The sequence below is a fragment of the Myzus persicae genome, unplaced genomic scaffold, assembly GCF_001856785.1.
Source record: "Myzus persicae strain clone G006 unplaced genomic scaffold, MPER_G0061.0, whole genome shotgun sequence".
In the NCBI taxonomy this organism is placed as follows: domain Eukaryota; kingdom Metazoa; phylum Arthropoda; class Insecta; order Hemiptera; family Aphididae; genus Myzus; species Myzus persicae.
Genome location: NW_019104110.1, coordinates 110,697 through 132,366, shown reverse-complemented (window position 1 = coordinate 132,366; position 21,670 = coordinate 110,697). Strand labels below are relative to the sequence as shown.

General features: G+C 27.0%; 1 long non-coding RNA gene across 3 annotated transcripts; it reads right to left on the bottom strand.

The window, feature by feature from the left end:
* Positions 1-1,549: 1,549 nt before the first annotated feature.
* LOC111038844 lies at positions 1,550-20,357 on the bottom strand. Of its 3 annotated transcripts, none has more exons than XR_002605017.1 (4): positions 20,149-20,357; positions 17,063-18,699; positions 2,507-2,621; positions 1,550-2,260 (listed from the first exon to the last, which is right to left on the bottom strand). It is a non-coding gene; the product is annotated as an uncharacterized LOC111038844 (long non-coding RNA). The 3 variants fall into 3 exon arrangements; XR_002605018.1 differs by lacking the exons at positions 1,550-2,260; positions 2,507-2,621 and adding an exon at positions 14,322-14,406 and having other exon boundaries at positions 17,063-17,197; positions 18,587-18,699; XR_002605016.1 differs by lacking the exons at positions 1,550-2,260; positions 2,507-2,621 and adding an exon at positions 14,322-14,406.
* Between the last annotated feature and the right edge of the window lie 1,313 nt (positions 20,358-21,670).

Here is a 21,670-nt window from a genome sequence, read left to right as displayed (position 1 = left end):
TATATCTTGTATAAAAAATGATTATATATAAATATTTTGAGAAAAAGTTCAAGTGTCTACAGTTAATACATTTTGAAATACAACTAAATCCATTTTTAGTCAATAAATGGTTTTTAATGAAAATTTCCGATTTTCCTTAAAATTTATTTTTTCCTTGTCATGAAGAATAGTACAGACAGTTTTTAATTTTAGCATTTAGTTGAAAGATTGGAAGCAATTTTACTGATCCGAAATATCTTGTTACGAAAATATCAAGAAACAAAATGATATAAAAAACTTAAAAACATATCATTGTTAACCCAATACATTCATCATCCAGCACAAAATCTAAAATGTTGTATTATATTTTAAGACTTTAAAATGAAATATTTTATTTGGCAATAATATAAAATGTCATTAACAATTGATTGTTTTATAATTAAATTATGTTTCAATCCGATAACATGTTATTGTGATACAAAGAACAGCAATGTAGTATTTTGTGTATCATCAAGTTGCATGTGCAACTATTAATTTTTGTATCACAATACTGAACTTGTGATATCCGCTGATTGTTTATATATTTTTTTTGTGTGCTTGTTATAGTGTTTTGTACATATTAATCAATTATAAACCCAAGCAACTCAATAATAAATAACAAAAAAATTATCATTTATAATTCGTCTAATCATTAATGATTCATATTTTGTATTGTACTTTAGTATATCAAATAGTTTAGTTTGTATTTTTATTTTTTATACGACTATACAGTATCCAAAGAAAATGTACAATGTACATACCTTCTTGTCATATAATATTGACAATTGTTACACGTCGTTGTTTTTGTTGTATACGTACCTACATTAATATTAACACTACAAAAATAATTCTTTAAACAAAATTTATATTTGTTTTTTTAATGTCAAAGAGCATAAGACATACACAACAGTGATAAACCATACACAGAATAGATGATTTCATTTATTCTATGGTAATAAGTCACATATTACATAGGTACAATACACTATACCTATATATTGAGAGCCTCTACCTATATGACTATATATATTATATACACTATACAATTTAAACTGTACTAAAGTAATGTGTATTGTGTACCTACAACCAGAGTTGGATTTAACTTTTCTCGGCAGTGTTTACATTTTTAAAACGTTACCTGTTAAGTTAGATAAGATAATTGATTATATTATGTACTACCCGAAAATAGCGACAGAAATATAGGTACGTTTCATACGTTACAACATTACTTTTAATACATAAGACGTCTGTCAAACAGAAGTCGAAAAAGAAAAATGAAAGTGACACCGAAAACTCGCATGTATAGGTGGGCTGAAGGATAATTGCAGCATTGGCCGTTTGTGTACCATGTTAGGTCATTTTACAACGTTCAAATAAATTCGGGTTCCTGCAAGAAGGACTGGCTCTGAGTTACCACATTCAAGACCATTCCTATTAAGTACGTTACATATGTTGTAATAAGTATGCAACATTATGTGTTATAATGTTTTACAGGGCGAAGGAAGCATTGTTGTCGATTTCCTGATGGTTACTGAATCGCAATATTATCCAATATACCATTGCTTGGATCTGGACTGTATGCAATATTGACATAATATGTCACAATGTAAAAGTTATTAATAAAACACAAAAAAATATACATAAAATACTTGTAAAGCTAATAACCTGTGTAGTTGATGCTTAACCAAAAAAAGAAAAAATATATACACATAAAACATGATTCATATGTCTTTATTGAATCCACAGCACAATGGGCATAGACGACTAGACACTGTAAAGTGTTACAGCTACCTATCAGTCTACCCAAAGGTAATGACAATGACCGAGTGCGCATTTTCGTTTACCCGATCTTTTTTTCAATTTTACTGCCAGTATTTGTGGTTCTACGGTGGTGGCAGACTGGCAGCCGATTCCGCCGCCGTTGGTTTTTACATACTCGGTTTCTCGTTTTCTCGAATAGATATCTGAATAGCCAGTCGATGTTTCCATAGGACGGAACTTCCGGGTTTTATGTTTTTCCATTTTCACAACCATTTCGTCGATTTTACGCCCCGCAGTTTCGTTTTAGTTCCGTCCGCCATCGACCATATGATCCTAATTAAGTTAAAACCATGACATAATAGACACATGGGTAATACCGAATTGGCTCCCGGGTCTAAAAAAGTGTGTCTCTCAATCACCGATCACCCCTGCAGCATTCCCGATGTGGCAAAAACCGAAGTCGTAAAATCCTTATCTACAGCTTGAAAGGGATAAAACATATCAATATTAAAATTTTATTATTTGAATACCAAGCATATAACATTTTAATACACAACCATTTGATATAATCTATGTTGTTACTTGTTATATCATAACATTTTTACAGTTTGCGTGAAGAAGATATATCAGTGCGTGCATTACAACGACACTATGAGACCTTTAATGGACAGTGGTTACGAGTTGCCGTAGAAAATCCTACATTTGACTGAGCTTTGTTTTAACTTACCCAAAAACAATCGAGATGGTCTGTTCGTGATCCAAAAACCGTAGAAAAACTTGAGATATCAGCTGACCTGGTATAGCTTTGAAAGACGGGACTTCGTTCATTTTTCTGGATGCGACTGTCAACAAGACGAGCAGAATTATAATTTTCGGTTTTTTATCGAGTAAAAGTGCGTTGAAGGAATATTTCAAATTGTTTGTGTATGAAACTTTCAAGACTTGTAGTAATCAATTCACACAATTGTACACGTTTCACATCGATGTAATGCTCTAGTTTTTACGAGCCCAATGCTTTCCTTATCGTTTTTGTTCTTTTGTCCGATAAAAAGCATCAGTATTATTGTATCAACGTCTTTTTGACGAAATGAAAAATATTGGATTGAATCCACAGTATTTACACTTCGACTTCGAGAAAGCTGCAATCAACGCGTTGAGAACTACTTTTCTTCAAATAAAATGGACTAATGCCTCACAAAATTGGCCATATTACCGTCAAATTAGATTGATTATGTATATTTTACATTGAATACTAATAAATTGTTACATTATATAAAACTATTTAATTATCACATTTTACATTTTGCATTTCAACTCAGGGTCAACTACACTGAACGTATTTAACCCTCGTTTTTAAACACTCAGGGGTATTGCAAAATGCTCTGTCAGTCATGAGCCTGACCAAGTGTGAAGGGAAATGAGTGTGTACGCAAATAAGACTAGATTTTATTCTGGATAATTATGTTGTACGCAAGTGAGACAAATTGTCACTAAAAATAGACTGTACGCAAATGAGACTTACTCATCTGTGCCAGATCCGTACAAACAGTGACCAACATATTTTTTGGATGTATTTCATAATATGTTTCTGTTATGGTTGTGCTACCAACTCTTTTAGAATGGCAATAATTTAATATCGCGTTTGGTTTATCTGTCTTAACAGACGTCAGCGTTGAGCCCGCTTTGTCGATTAAACACGCAGTATTATTGTTCTGCTGCTGTTTCGTTTACTGCATCCACCATCAAAATTTGGCTTGGCTTTTTGCGATTTGATATGGGATGCATTTTCAATGTATTATCAATGCCCATATTATTTGAATTATATCTTTATTTTATGTGTACCTAGATAAATGTTGTTCAATTACCTTTTATCTTTACCTAGATTATATTTTGCAGTTATCTTTGTGCAACACTGCAGACGTGGACACGTGGTTGATTGTATCGATGTAAACCGATTGATCGGTTTTAATAAATGTGCTTTCTTACATTTAATGTTGTTCAATCGATTTCCATCATCATACCCTTTACTTTCATACAATTATTTTACACATCATTTTAAAATCGATACCTTCTTCCAGCTCTCAGTTTCATAAAAACTCATAATATAAATGGGTAATAATTGACATAATATTTCTATTCGTATGGTAATAATAACTGAGGTTTGCAAAATATATTAGTTAGTGGCAAAGGCATAGCCAGAAATTTTATATGGGGGAGACCTACAGAGGGACCATAGACTACTTAGCCCCCTTGGCTACGCCTCTGACTAGTGATCCTGCGGTTTGGCTTTCCTTGCCTTAGACGTATAAACACGACTACAATATATCAATTTTTTTTTTTTTGTTAGACTGCCTATGTATAGTTGTTTAGCTCGTGACCTAGTTAATAACTTGATTCCAGGAAGGACATCTCAAACCTTGTCCAGTTTTCCCTCTAATGAATGCCCTTGGACTCAACGTAATACTATTGAGTTTAAAATCGTTCATATTTTCACGCAGTAGAATATCATGCAATAACTAATTCTATTTTCTTTTTTCCCTCCTAACTTCTTATAAATAAACACACAATGAATTTCACATAATTTACATACAAAACCTATATCTACATTCTATTTATCATGTAACTCACAACTTACTTACAATTATATAACTTTTTTGTATACTACTATATTAATATTAATAGTTTGTTTTTATATTTTAGTTCTTGTGAACCACTCATTAATCTGACCATACATTATAATTGTTGAGTTATTGTTTAATATTGTTTTATGATTGTAATAGGTAATAAAAATTTAAAAAAAAAACAAATAAGTTCTATTTTGGCTTTTAAAACGTATTGCTTGAATTGTTATTGTATCCTTTTATAGTTGAGAGTTCATAAAAATATGGTAATTATTGTGGGTTCATACATTTGAATCCTAGATCAATCAACCGCAAGGGAAACCAATACGCTTTTTTTTTATTCTAAGTATAAAAATCGATAATATAATAATATATTGTATTATATCCTAACAGTAATTATTAGTGGTCTTATACTCACTTGGACAGTAATGAGAATGTATTGATTTTACATTGACTGCTGGATATTTTTTTGGTCTGTACATACAATATACCTATATAGAAGAAAAAATGCTTTGACTTTCAACTTCATCGTCTTCTTTGATAGGGAAGTGAACGCAGTTGGTACTTTTAAAATGCTCAAATCAAATATCCCCCGTACATTAATTAATAATTGGAAAAACATAAAAAAATGTATTGAAAACAGGAATTACAGTTTAACAGAAACGATATTTTACAGTATACATTTCTTATATAGTCAAAATATTTTGACTATTTTTGAGCTATTTATAACAAAAATGTTAAATTTATATAAATACGAAGACGATTCTGTGCGAAGGAGGTTTGTCAGTCTAGTAGAACATTACTAAGGATATTTTTTTATATTATTGTGATCAACATAAATAAATAACTTATTTTACTGTTAGACATTACTACATTAGTAATACAACAGTATCATCAAATAATTTTTGCCAAAAATATTGCATCAAAAAAATGTCAAATATGTATAAAATAAAATTATATACTTTAAATGTTTTTAGAACGCATGCATATTTATAAATTATAACAGAACCGATGAAATTTATTGAAACGGTTCAAAATATTTTGAAAATTGTATTATAAATAAAAATTGATAAAATAAACATTGTCTACGTATTTACGGTTAATAGTTTTTAAATAACAACAAAATAATAAAATGACTTTGTGAGAATTCGTTAATTTATGGGTGAATGTCTAATGTGTAACTCCAGTACTTCAACGTCATAAAAAATGTATTTGTCTTTCCGGAAAAACACTTTTTTTGTTTAAATGTATGAAACCTTATGAGTAATTTTGTAAATAATTTTTACATTAGTGCTATTTAAAGTAAATGTATAATTACCAGCATTAAAAACAATGATAAGTACCCACTACCATTATTTTTAGTTTGTGGATTTATGGAATTATAGTTTTTAGCGTTGTTGTGGAATATTTTTAGAAACCGGGAATTTAGCATGGTCACAGAATGAGCTTTCCTAACTTGTTTATCATTATTTTATAGATTTGATTTACAACATAGCTCCATTTTATTAGGTTTTATTACTATTCATCACATTTTTTCCCAGTACCTAGTACACTAGTCGACATATTTGAACGTTAACTTCATTACCTATTCAATTGGTTTGATTTTCACTACTTTTATTTAATCTGGTTTTCCAACAAACTAGGGTAACTTTTTTTAAAATAAATTATTATTTCATACCGTAATCTTTTTTTTTATTATTGATTATAATTTTATAGGAACGACACGTGTTTAAAATATATAGGTAGTATTACGCACCTAAATATTTATTAAATCTTCCTTTAGAAAGTCTAACAAATGTCAACATTTAATTTCAGTGTCTGCCTACAACCGTAAAACTCATTAAACGAAAGTTAATTTATAATTATGATTATTAATTGATGAGAACAGTGACAGTGTATTTAATTTGTAGTACCTTAATAGTCTTAAAAAAGTTGCCCATGCATATTGCCATTGTTCTCATAATGATATTTGAGGTCGTACTAATTTCTATCCCTCTTTCCTCGAAAATTCCACGACTCCATGCAGTACTGATAAACACATGAACCACGCATTACTTAGAATTAATTTAAAACAACAGTCAAACATAATATTATATATTTATACAGTGCGATTCGCCAAGCAAGCTAACCCCCATTTTTCATTTAATAATTAATGAAATTCTAATTCTAATTTTTAGCATTTTTAAATATACCCAAAAACCATATTTTAAAATTCTTGAATTTTTTTTTGTCCTACTTAAGAGATTCTGTGGTGATACAAACTTCTATTTTTCAAAAGAGAACCCCACTCTTTTACTGTAAGTTAATTAGTGGACAATTTTTTTGAAAATTATGATGTACCACATTCAAAATTCGAATGAGTAGTTACTTAGTTATTAAAATGTTTGTATTATGGATAATAGTCCTTAAAACTGGCTTTGCATAAATATAAAATATACTTAAATTAGGATCTAGTATTTATTTTACTTGGGCCATTTTTACAAATTATTAATATCGATAGATTTATATTAATGACTACAATTTTCAAATCACCATAGCAACCATATCTTATAAACTCATTACTATGGACCTTTTATCCTTAGAACAAAAATTGAAACAACTCAAAAATTGGTAGTACGAATTTTATTTTGATACGTCAAAAATGTCAAAACAATTATCTACTGTTTATTCTATAGTCGAATAGTGGTGTTATCATTCGAAAAACAGAAGTCTGTATATTCACAGGACACTCCTTAAGTAGAACAAAAAATCTGAAGAATTTTAAAATATGGTCTTAAAGTATATTAGTTATAAAGTACATATTTTAAAATTTTAAAATTTTTGAACAACTACGTTATTGAAGAAAAAAAGTGGTGAGCATGGTTGTTGAATCACCCTGTACGGTATAATTGTATATTTGTATTACGGTATACAGATAAAATATAAATGTATTTTTACATTGCACAATATATTGCAGTATTATATTTTATTATTATGATATTGTATTATTGAGTAATATAATGAATTATTATGTTTGTGATTGTTAATACCTACGGTGCTACGCAGTGATAACTAACATTACCAGTGTAATTTAGTATTTGAATAAAAATATTTTAATACTATTATTGTCAAGTATTTAAATCAACATTTTCTTAATATTTATTATTGGTAATATATAAGGTTTTGATTTCAAAGTTATTAATTTTTTTTCTAATAAATATTATAAAAATGTATAATTTGTATATACAAAATAAGTATTTCATTAGTTTCCATTAAATTTAATAAGTTTCAAGTTTTTTCAATGTTTTCGCTTTTTTAGCTTATAATTAAATTTTTTTATTTTTCCCTATAAACACTTTTTTGATATATTGCGTTAGATTATGAATGTATTACAATAATTTATATGTATTTGTGGTAACGTAATCAATAATGATAATATGACAGGAATTCGTCAATAACTAGTGTGGAGATTTAAAACACGAAAACAATTATCTAAACATGTTAAGTATTTATTATTATTAAAATCGATTGTACAAGTATATAATTTAAATTAATTTAAATAATATTATAATACTAAGAAATGTGTAGCAAGTAACAACTATAACATATTATTATATATAGCATATATTATTTAAAGTACGAAATCAAATTTAAATAGTAGTTAAATCCAAAAATAAATGTTGTATGAAATCATTACTTCACAAAATGAAAAAATCAATACAAACAGAAATTTGATTCGCTAATAAAAGAACCATATAGGGAAAAAAGCGACGGTCATCGTTTGCGCATCGTCTGTTTACCTGTGCCAAAATATCGTACATCGTTTACGCATCAGCGGCCAATGGTGTAACACGTTTCTACTAAAATTGTACCTTTCCTTTTTCCACCAGCAGGTACTATCATTTTCTCAAAATGAGATATTGACCAAGTTTCCATCAAAACAATTTCTGTACTTAAATTAATTTGGTAAGTTTATTTTAAATACTATGTAACATAGAAAAACAGTTTAATATTATACATTATAATTAAGAATTTGTGCAGCAATGATAATGTAACTCTGTGTCGGTACCTAAGTAGTGAGTTCTTCGAATACGTACCTACCTATTAATGTATAATATATTCATTATTCATATTTACGGTTTCTAAACGTACCTATTGTAATACAACCCAATAAACTATAATTTCATTTACAAATTAAAAATAATTTCGTAACTTTTAAATGTAGGTATCGATGTTTATAATATTTACTAATAGCCAGGTATAAATCTATATTACCTAAATACTGAACGCCAGTATTCATTTTTTTTTCATACTGGCTAGTTTACACTTTCCTTGTATAAAACTATAGAACCGTTGTAAAATATTGATACAAACAATCGTAACTAGTCTACAGACTATCAATTAATATCTTAATATCAACAATCTTAACTGTTTACTGCTGGTAACTAATGGGTGGGCGGACGGGCACAACGGAGATAATACAAGGTGTTCTAAACTTATATCTAGAAAGCTGAAACCCGCATTGAATAATAATAATTGTTATATTCAAAAATGCCCATATGCTACGATTTAAAAACAATCATACATGCTACACACATTATATTTTATTTTATTATTATTTATTTAGAAAATGTGACGTTGCATAATTCTGAATGAAATTTATTTTTAAAAAAAACTACTTATTACATATTGACTTTTTTTTTTTTAATGTGCATTTTCTATATTATGTAATCAACCAACTCACGACTTCGGGTGGATAGTTGGTACATAGTTATTAGAATTGCTTCATTATATTACTCAAATTAAAAATTCTCTGTTGTTCCATATTAGGTATACACCCACCTAGTTTTTCAAGCTATGAATTTTGATACTGAATTATAGTTTATAATAGTACAGCAAATAATTAGAAATTGTTTTGGTGGAAAGGAAACATATAAATTAGAAACATACAATCTTATTTGGTGTATACGAGTATCGTTTAAAAATTAAAAATAAAGGTATACTTTTGGTAGAGAAAAAAAGCAAATTCATGGCAGAACCGGGTATCGTCAGCAGACAATTATAGGTATCTTTTGTACCTGTTTCATTGTGTCAAAATATCGTACATCGTTTCCACATCAACAAATCGATGAAATTCAAAAAAATTATTAAAAAGTGTACAAGTTGCACTTCACGTACATAGTAAATCACCACAATCAAATTTATTGTTCACATAGTGTAATTTAGTGTGTAAAACAGTGAGTTTCGATTAATGTGATTACATTGGTGCATATCATTTTGATACTATTAACCAGTTGATGACATAAAACATTTTATCTTATGATTCTTTATTTTTACTTAAACATTAAACAAAATTAAAATAACCCAAAAAAGCGAGTAAATAGATGCTGTACATAAGTCGTCTAGACGGTCGCAGTAATGGGTGGTATTAAATTTGAATTTAATGATATAATATCATTGTATACGACAAAAGATTCTGAGCGGAGATAGTATGTCAGTCTAGGATATTTTATATAATATTATTATTTATTATTAATACGGTAGCCGGTAAGTTCGATTAATATTATTTATAATATTATTCTTAAAATATCAGTGATGCTGGGAACAAATTATATACATTTATGTAAAATTGGGCTGTTTTAGAACGGAATTACAACAAAATGACTAAAATCGTTATTTATTGTGTTAAAATGTAATTTGAACTTAAAATAACAATAAAAAAAGCTGTGTTTATGTTTATTTTTAGATTTTTTAGCAATGGAAAAAAATGTAGAACCTTGTTTTATATGTTCAGTTATTAGCTATAAAAATTAAAAATTTGATACATTTTTAACTACAAAATCATTTTTCAATTTTCAATTTAAGAAATGTTATTAAAATTTAAAATTTAAATGCTTATAAAAAAAATGTATTTTTAAAATTTTTTAATAAATATTGAAATAATATATAAAGAGTCCTTTATTAAATTGTCATGCTTTTTGACGAAACCAATACAATTTTATTGAAACTTATAGAAAAAAAATTTTAATTTAAAATATCTGAATACAGCTCAAAACGTGTCAAAATATTTTGAAAATTTCATCAAGTATATGAATTGATAAAGTAAACTTACGGTGTAAATTTCAAGTATTTTAACTATTTTTGTGTTTTTCCTTGATGTTATGTTTGTTTTTTCTGTTGCTTTTGAAAATTATTGGGAATTTCTAATGTTGACCTAAAGAATACACCAACTAGATTCGATTTTCTACCAGAAAATTTGATGTTGATAAAAATTGAAGCACTTTTACTGCCCTAAACCATGATGACAGACACAAAAATAATAAAAAGCACATCATTAGAATATCAATATACTCATCGTTCCTCAAAGAATCTAGAACACATTCAAAATAAGAAGAAGAAACTATCATTTTATTTTTAGATTGGATTTGAGTGACGTGTTACTTGATTTTTATATTAACCAGAAATTAAAACCCATGGATGCAATTGTCTGTTCGGTTTTCGGAAAAAACAAATTGTTTTTTCAACTTTCATCGATTTACTTACGATTTTTAAAATTTGGTTTAATATAAGGTGGGGAGTTTTCAAAATGAATGTCTCTTCTCTACGGGAACATTTTTCTAATTTATCAAAGTACCTAGTAAACCTTTTTTCTTTTGTCGGTACGTAACCTAATATCTATACCAGCTGTTGGTCTAACAAACTGATTACAGTTTGAAAACCCATATAATCAATAAAAATGTTTATAAAAGTGATTCAATTATCCGGTACATAGTGATTCCAATAAAAGGTCAATTCAACATTCGTAACATAAGATTTGGTTTATGTTTTTCCTTTTTGATCCCAATGATCGGTTGATTCTAATCAGCGATCACATTAAGCAAAACTCATTTTATTATTATACTCGTATTATAGGTACTATAGGTAATATAATATAAGTATTTGATAACACAAAATTGTATACTATAATATTATATCAATATTATAATATACCTTAAGTTTTGTTCTAGTACTCTTCAATACGCCATTATTTTGTCACCGTGAGTATAAAATATGTACCAATATAATAGTATCATTTTAATAGTTATAAATTATAATAAATTAATAACTGATGTTATTGGGTAACTAATGAAACGTAATTTATGCAGTTATTCTAACTTAAATGGCTTTCATGGGATTTGAGTTAAGTCAGAAATCTTTGATTTTAGTTCACATTTGGTTACAATATATAGTTACAAAATCTTTTGAAAATTTATAAACAAATCATTTCGAAAGATACTCGCCTTGTGTAGTGACGTCACCCCAGTATCCGGAATGAAAGTTTGGAATCCTGAACTATCTTATACATTACAAAAAAAGTTAATGTGGTTAAATAATCTTGTGAAATTTTGGTACAACAATTCTGAACTTGGGGGGCTGGAGTGACTGACTTCAAAAAATAATAAATAAAAAAATAATTATAACTCGCTAAAAAAAACTGGTTGTTTAGAAGGTGGCTGTTAGTTGATATATATATCAATTATCATTATTAAGATGTTTTTTCGTTTGTTTTAATCTGATTTAAATAAGTATTATTTCTTATTTTAAGGTATAAACGATAGGTATAAGGTACTAATTCCATTTTTAAAACCATACATCGTATGTATATTTACATTTAACTAAGATAGAAGAACCTTCTTGCGCATGCTGCTGGGTTCCCCTCGCAGTTAAACACATAATCACAAGAAACGGAGTGCAGTGCATCTATACAGCAGAGAAAGAGGAAGGATGCAAATATCTGACCACCCTGCTGAATTACCTAAACCCCGAACCATCCAAAATCATCAAGCTCTGCCAATTTCCTTCAGCAAAACACCTGATCAACTTATTATACCACAAATCATCATACCACATCAAATTATATATATACTAGCTGATCCCTTGCACTTTTTTGCCCGTTAAAAAAGGCCAACTCTATATGAGACTCGATGGTGATAATGCGAGCAATATATTATGCCTACCTGCTGTGGATTGCTGACCCCGCTTGATGAGTACTATATAAATAACATGTTTTATTTTTATTTTTATTGCATACAAACCGATGAGCAGCTATAAGTGCAACTCAGTCACCTTGGTAGGCCATTGTGTGCATGCGTATAAATGATCAGTCCGAAGAACCAATGCAGGCAAAAAATACTAATTTCTACTAAATATATTTATATTTTTTCTATAACCAATAGCAACCGTATATAAACAATTTTTTTCTTCGTAAATCTTAAAATCCCTGTTTGAGAAACTCCTCGGATCGCATTTATTTTATTTTATTGATCGTTTGACATTTTTTAATTTAAGTTCGACCCAAACAGTCCACAAAAATCTCATCAAACGATTTATTTAAGCATTTTATTTGAATATTATTAGTTTTATATAATATTATTATCTAATTTTTCTTTTAAACATTTTATTTTCTATATCATATTATAATAGATCTATATTAAATCGCTTAACTAAAAGCATAATTTTCATTTTTGTGTACCTTACTGATAAAACGATTTTTTTTATTTATGTTTCATTATGTTATTTTTGTTGTTGTTCGGCTTAAAATTAATTTTTAGTCAGTTGACGCGTGGGAACTGTGATTTTTAATAGATGTGTACGAACAAATAGTACATTATAGGTATAGTATAATATGGAGGAGGGCGTATATCAAATTATAAGGAAAATATCTGGTTCCGGCAACAAAATACATATTGTAATATTATTCTCATCGAGTATGAATTATAATATGGCTAATTATACATCGGAACAATTATTTGTTAAAATACATTAATTAAAAATGTATCTAATGGTAACCTTCAACGTTCACTTTCCTCGAACGATGTTTAAGTTATGCGGAACTATTCAATATTTCAAATTTATCGATTAAAAAATAAATTCAAAATATTCGGCCCAAAAGCAGTTATTGACAGTCTAGTAGTGACTTGCATCTAAAGAGTCTAGAATCAAGATAACAACCATTAAAATTGAAAAACAATTTTGAATATTTGGTGGTAGGTACCTACTGGTCCACCCTCTGCTACTAACGGTGATGTATTCGAAGGTGACGATCGGTATCTATTACGTTTCCAACGAATTGATAATCATCGTCTCGGTGCGATTTTATCAATTCAGTATACCGTATATACCATCTAAATAGGCTATACAATTGATGCTGGTCTCGGTGCCTTGGTTCACCGATTTCTATTAAAATCCATATGTATATCTTGTGAATAATTTATTTTCCAAAATAATGATTTTACAAGAAGCCCACCAGATAACGCAATCGTATTATCTGCAGTTCAATCTGTGCACAGTTATTTGAATAAATGGGTATTGGGCTTAAGCCGTCTAAACATGCTGCAGCAATGACCTACGTCATTAAAGTAATATATTATTGCGTTGTTTGCCAATAATATTTTTCTTGTTTTTTTTTAAGTTGCACTCTTGATTTTTATCCCGTATGCCGGATGGTTAAAATGTATTTCAATCATCACGTCAAAAGGAATAATTTAATAACAAATTGCATTTTTTCTATACATATACTATGTAGGTATGTATTATTAACTTAATCAACATAATAAAATAATTAAGGATTAAAGTATCGCTCAAATTACACACATGTCGTATGTTTATCGTAATGTAAATTTATAATAAACCTAATATAATTTATACAATAAAATAACTGTGGGTAGATACTTGCTACATCCAATAATTGTATTTACCTGCAATAATAAGTATGTGTTCAGCTATGCTAATCTTACTTTTATATTATAATTATCTTGAAATAATATGTTCAAGAAATTGAAATATAATTTACGGAGTATTTTTTGGGTGTTTTTTTGTTTTTTAAGCCAAAACGTATTATTTGGATCTCGAATGTGTTGTTTATCGACTCGGTCTTATGAGAAGCTTGCATTGTGACGCATTGATGAAAGCAAAAAATCCACTGGGAAATCGGTAAGCAGTTTAATGTTTAACCATAAGTAACCTGTTGTCTATTTAAACGTTTCCACTGTAAACAAAAACAATAACCCAATAGTTCGGTTTATTAATCACTACTTGAGTCTGATGCAAAACAAAAGATGGTTTTCAGAACAAAAACATAATATGAATGTATAAGTTTAACCCATATTATAATATGCCCATTATAAATATAATAAATGAACACTGATTAAAAAAAGAGACCATCTGCATTTAACTAACATGTTTTTAAAATGTACTTTTTCATTTCAAAATAAATATGCTTCTTTTAATAAAAAAAATCTATAAATACTCAAAATTAATATCAAAAATTAATTTGATGAATTAGAAATTGTTTTCACTCAACTGTAAACATTTAAAAATCAGATTCAAGCCATTATTATTATCAATGTTTCATATCCTACTTTATATTATATATGTATATTATTATATTTTTCAATAGATTTCATAACACATTGGAACTCCAAACGCCGTTATATTAAGAGAAGTAGCGAGCTCAAAATTGTGTGGTGTATATATGGCAAGCATATCCATTACCAAGATTTCCCATGGCTCTAGTCATAACAATAATATAGGTACTCTATTCTTTATAACCTTATACAAGTGAATAGAGTAAGTCTGCAGTGTATTTGAAATGTGTATATTAAATTAACTGCATATCGTTTCAATAATAATCTTACCCGATAGGTTTACCAGAACAAATATTGATTACAGTATTTAGTACAATTTTGAAAAAAGGATTGCCAATCAGTAACTTATATCAACTAAACAAAACTAAGTTGGTTCAGTGAAATTATTAAACATTTATACCTAAGCTATTGGTACCTACATAGCAGGTACTTCTATTTTGTAAATATTAGTTAATAAAATATAATACTAAGAACAATTAACAATGTAGAATATAATATATAATGTAATTCAGCTGTTGATATTTTCATGGTCATGAAAAAAAAAGCTTTTGCTGCAACTGATAATTACAATTGATATTTCTTAACTAAACTTTATAATACAAATTTATGCAATCGAAAATATATTAATAATTAGAAAACCTACCACTATAATTATAGTAGATATTATATAATATAATAGTCGCTGCAAAAATTAAACATTAACTTAAAGTTATGAATTTATGATACAAACATTTTTTGAATATAATTTGTATTCAGCTATTTAAAAATATTTAAATACTGGGTAAATTGTAAGAACTTATATTTAATACTTAATTGTCATTTCAACGAACATTTTCATGTAAAAGTTCATATCGTTAACCACGTAACCATCTGCTGACTCGAGCTGAGCCATAGACGTTATATTATAGTCTGTGTTGGGTAAAGTATTATTTGGATAAATGTTATTATTGAATTATAATCTAACTATCTCTCATTAATTTTATTGATTTATTATTGCTTTTATAAAATTAATTTTGTATAGATATCCGCCAATAAAATGTTATTATAGTTCTTTTACATTTATATTCACACTTTTTATAACCAACAACAACTATTGTAAGCAGTAAACATATTAGTTATAACACTTCGTATAATATAATTATTGATTTGTTATAAAAATTTGTATTCATATTTATGTTGCAAGCGTAGTGCAACGGACAATGGTATTCTCAAACTTATTTTCCTCGCGAAGAAAACATATAAGTTTACATTATATTATTAGGTAGGTACCTACTTAAAGTAACAACACATTTTCGATAAACATTCCTACAACATTGAACTTCTCTATAAAAAGTATCTAACAAGTCCAATAAAAACTAAAACTGGAGAAAACAAACATTAACCTATTCATATTAAAATATTTTTATGAAAATTACAAACTCGTATTTTTATATATATATACATATTACATGTATATAAATGTATATATATATATATATTAATTGTTATGTTTCGAGTAATATCAATTATACGTATTGGCAATGAAAATATTTTAGAAACTGTTTTTATAGTATTTCTAGTACCTACTATTTGTTATAGCCTAAACAAAAAAGTATACCTATACATTTTTCTTTGAAAAATAATATTTTAATATTAAATATGTATAATGTATATCAATTTAAATAAGTAAGGCTGGTAAAAAATATTGATTGTATTGTCTATATCTAAAAGTCTAATGACAAATGAAATATTATAATATTATATAAAATGACATATTAATACCTGAATGATTGCAAACACACACTTATGTACTCATATTTATTCATTTTAAAATATATATGTATTCAGTTTTTATACTAATTCCAAAAAAAAAGAAAACGATGACAATTTCCAGAAAAAAATGTATTTATTTTTTTATTTATTTATACATTTTATAGTAAAATTATTGTCTTTATCTTAACTTGATATATTGTTTGTTGTATCTAAATAATTCTTAACTGATTACGGTATTGTTACCCATAGAACACAATAATTTCTATTATTATAGCAAGTAGGTAATTCCTAAATATTTGTTTTAGACTTAAGATTACCACACATATATTGATATGAGAAAATGTTAAATTCTTACTGTTAATAAAAACACCGCTACTTAGCTAAGTTCCTACTTGTTGCATAAAATAATCACTCAAATTTGTTTCAAGGTATTTTTTCATTGTTTATATGGACTTATCTAGATTGATAATGAGTATAAAATTGTAGTCAAACAAAATTATTGAAACTAAATAAAATTCTAATTACCAGTATCACCCAAAATGTTCTCATCACAAGGAAATAAAAGTATTTATTCCAAACCTTGTGGAGTTATATTGATACTCAAATTTCCCAGGTCAAGATCGAGAACAATCTGGAATACTCCTTTCTCTCTCCAAACATCTAACAAAACACAGTTTCAATCAATTTCTTACAAGAAACAAATCTTATCAATCAAATTTTAAACATAAAAATATAAAAAATTAAAATTAAAAATAGAACCATGCGTATGTATACAGACACTATCTTATATTAGTAATCATTCTTAGATTTATGTCCATTAATGTGAAGTTTTCACTTAATCAATAACAAAAATACATGGAATAATAGTTAGGTACCGTCAAAAATCAAGCAAACAGCTCTTTACTCATTGTGATAAATAATAAATATCTGTCTGCCAGACATCGAAATACCTACGCATAATATTTTCAACCTTGCATTTAATGCGTATTAAATCAAATCAAATACCTATACATTCATCCGGCTTCTAAGATTGTTGTTATGAAAAATAATCCAAAACCCGTTTTTTTGTAATTGATTAACATACATTATAAAATTAAAAGTCTGTTACTACTTATCGACTAAATGACTTTACTACAAACTTTGACTATGTTTTTTAATAAATGTATCAAATATAATATATACAAATAAAATGTACAAATGCTCGTTTAAAAATATAAGGTACACTGTTAATATAGGTAAGTATTCACATTTTAAATATGAAAACAAAAAAAAGCAAATATTATTTTAACATAAGAATAATAAACCTATTTTCAGACACTGCGATGACATACTATATTAGTATAACAGTTTACAATGTTGAAGTAAATAGTAGGAAAATGTATTTATTACAAACGTAACTATTGCAGTAATTGCTATTTAACGACTCGCCATTGAAATCATATTTAATTTCTGATTCAAATACCACACAGACAAAATAAAACTATCAACAAAATATAATAGAACATTGTTATATTTCGATGTTTCATTATACAAATTATAGAAAAATTAGGTAGTTAGGTACTTAAAATGTATATTTCACTTTAAAAGGTTTACCAAAAAAAAAATACGTGTGTGTTAATATATACTAATGCAGGTGTCATGTTTATATTATTATGCCAAACTTCTTTATGCGTGCTTAAGCCATAGTTTAACATTTTTGATTGGTATTAACAAAAAAATGTTTGTACAGAGGCTTGTGCACATGGGATATATATAATATATAAATATTATACATTGTAAATATTGAAACACGAAGCTTTACTAAGTACATTACTATACTATAGCGATCACACAAGTATGGTTACATGAATTGTAATTGATAAGAAAAAAGTTATCCGGGTATTTAATGATATGGATTACAATTATTATGTCAAAAATGGTTTCAACTAAATAATTTATAATAGTGACATTTTCTAAAAAAAAATACTTATAATCTTGTCTTATTTTTTTGTACACGTTGAATTAGTGTTTAATCACCAAATAATGTGTACCATTTAATGCTGGCCTTACCTGATACGAATAGTGGTTAATTGATCTTTATGAAAATTGAACTGTCTATATTTCAATAATTTTTATCTGACCAATGACAGAAAATAAAACCATTTGTTTTTAAAACCAAAATGCTGAAAATACACAAGTAGGTACAATCAGTCAGAATTTGTGTTATATTATTTAACTTACAAAGTTTAAATTTAAAACATTAATTTTTTTTGTTATATTTTTGCAATATTATAAATTACACAAGACATTTTTCTCCATGAACATGTTTGTTATACCTTTCTAGGTAAACTGTGTTAATAATTTTAGAAACAAGGAAATAAGTTGCTATAATTCCAAAGTTGGGAAAAATTACACATTAGATAAAGCCACAGCTAGAGAGCCTTAATAATAATTATTATGATGTTAAAATATTCCATTTTTAAATTAAATTTGTTACATTTATGCTTTGTGTCATTCAGTTTTAAGTTATTTGTGATAAATTATCTGCGTCAACAATTTTTTTAAAATTTGTATTGGTTCATTCTGATTGCTAATATGTTTTACTTATTTCAATTTAAATACTAAGTGATAAATAGATTATAATTAATCGTAGTTTAATGTACCCCGAGCAATGCCAAATTATTATTTATTAAGATCATATAAAAATATATTATAATTATATATTATTTAGAAGTCTATAGATTAAACACGAGTGTAAAATCAAACAGCGATAAACGTTTAATAATTGGATGTGGTAATTAACGCATTAATTAACAAACTAACAAATTAACAAACCTGACTAAAAACTTACTTCACCTTAATACAATCAAAAAATAATAATAATTTGTTTACACATAAACCATTTTTATAATTATTGAAATCGATTCAATTATGTTCAATTTCCCCAGCGATCAATTCACCTTATAACGCTTGAACATATACATCTCAAGTAACATAATTAACATATATCACATTATATGGCCAAACACTATATTATTTAGTGCTGGGTAAAGCGGAAAAAAAATTTTGGTTCCTATATGTATAGTGATTTGTGATTATTTTTCACCTTGAATGAACACATCTCGGGACAGTTAAAAATATTTATACTTAGTATAATACTAAAGTAATAACTATAGTATAATAATTATTGATCTACATGTACCCATAGAATATTTAATATTTATTTATTTAAGTAACAAATATAAATTACAAACTATATAATACATACAAATTACAAACTTTTCTGGTTCCAAAAACCATACGAAAAATAAGCACAATATAAATTAATGACAAGAATATCGTATAACAAATCACGAATTTAGAGATGATAGAAGGATCGGTGCAAATTAGCTAATGACATACAATACCTACCAAAGAGGTTCATTATCTTCATAATGAGTAGGTAGCAAATCTAAAAATATAGAATGAAACAGAAAGAACAAATTGTCTTGGTACCAATTTGGGGAACTTGTAAACTATATATTGATTTTACTCTTAGCTTGTTATTTTTTTATTTTCCCTTACATTGTTTTCGATACGATATCTAAGACCTGTAAAACATTTTCAAAGGATAATTAGTGATCAATATTCACCTATTTCTAGACAAGGCAATGCCTGTTATCGATCATCACTTTTAGGAATTGATTTGAATATATTGATACATTTTTACATTAAACTCCTGCAGAACACTTTTGTTTTTATAAAATGAAAAGTTAAAATTAGAATTAGAAACATTAACAAATAAACTATGAGTTGAAAACACTTTTTACATAATGCGAGTATGCGTAATGACATTTGAAATTATCGTACGTAGAACATTTTTTTTTTAAATAAAATATAATGTAATTGTACGTGAACACGCAAGAACTGAAAACTAATTATGCTCATGAATATGAAAATAAATTACAACGGTAAACAGGTAATGGAAATCCAAGTGGTTGTCTCTGTTATTTTCCTTCTTGTAATCTGAATAAAAATTAAATTGCGATTGACTTTTTTAGTACCTATGTACAAACTAAATGTAGGTATGAAATATTTTATAAAAATAGCTTTGTCTATCATACACCATCTGAACATTTAATTAACAGTTGTAGTGTTTAATTCATTCTAATACTTAATTTATTTCACCAATAATAATATCATTATTAATTATAATGACTTTTAAAATGTAAAATATAATATATTCTTATACTTGTTATCACTAACAGTATCTTAATATACCTGTATAAATTGTTGAGTGTCGTTATTTAAGAGGTCTTGTACCACGATATTAATTGCAAGGGACCCAAATTTAGAGCCAAAAAAACAATGTAAAATATACACATATAATATACAATTTATTTAACAAATAATCCATTTATATTTATAAAATATTAGATAACTATTGAAAAGTATATTGTAGTAAATATTTATCAAGCATTATAATAAAAAAATTTAAGTGCATTGACTATCATGACGACTGCAACACATTAATATTTTCTTTTCTCGGCAAATCCTCAGTATGTTAAATTAGGGTTAAAAAAAAAGCTGAAGAGGACTCGTACCAATATTTTTTTTTATTAATATAATTTTATATTGAACTTCGTTATCATGAATATTAGCAGAAATCTCGTACTATTATTGGGGCCTAAATAATAAAATAAAATGTATATATATATAGGTAACTTTGCTGGAACTACCGATATTAAAATTGCACTATAGATAATGTTACAAAATTATTTGGTTTTTCCTTTTTTTATTTAATAGATATTCAAATACTGAAAATTCACAAATTATTTTGTTTTCAAACTTTATTGTATTTTGAATTTATTTACTTGAGTTTTAAAAATCTGGTACAATGTTCCACTGACGTTATTCTTATAGTAATTTAAAATATCAAAAAAACATCAACACAATTTTTTATTTTACGCGCAATCTTCTAAAGTTCAAAATTTCCGTCTCTTCAGCTAAAAACCGTTTTTATGTGTATAAGGTTTACATACAATGAATTGTTGAATTTTTTTTAATTCAAACTGATTAAGTTTCAAAAGTAAGCCTTTTAGATTTTATAATTTTTCTTTAAAATAAAGAAAGCCGGTTTCTGTTCATAAAGCACGTCAAGGAAAATAATAATAT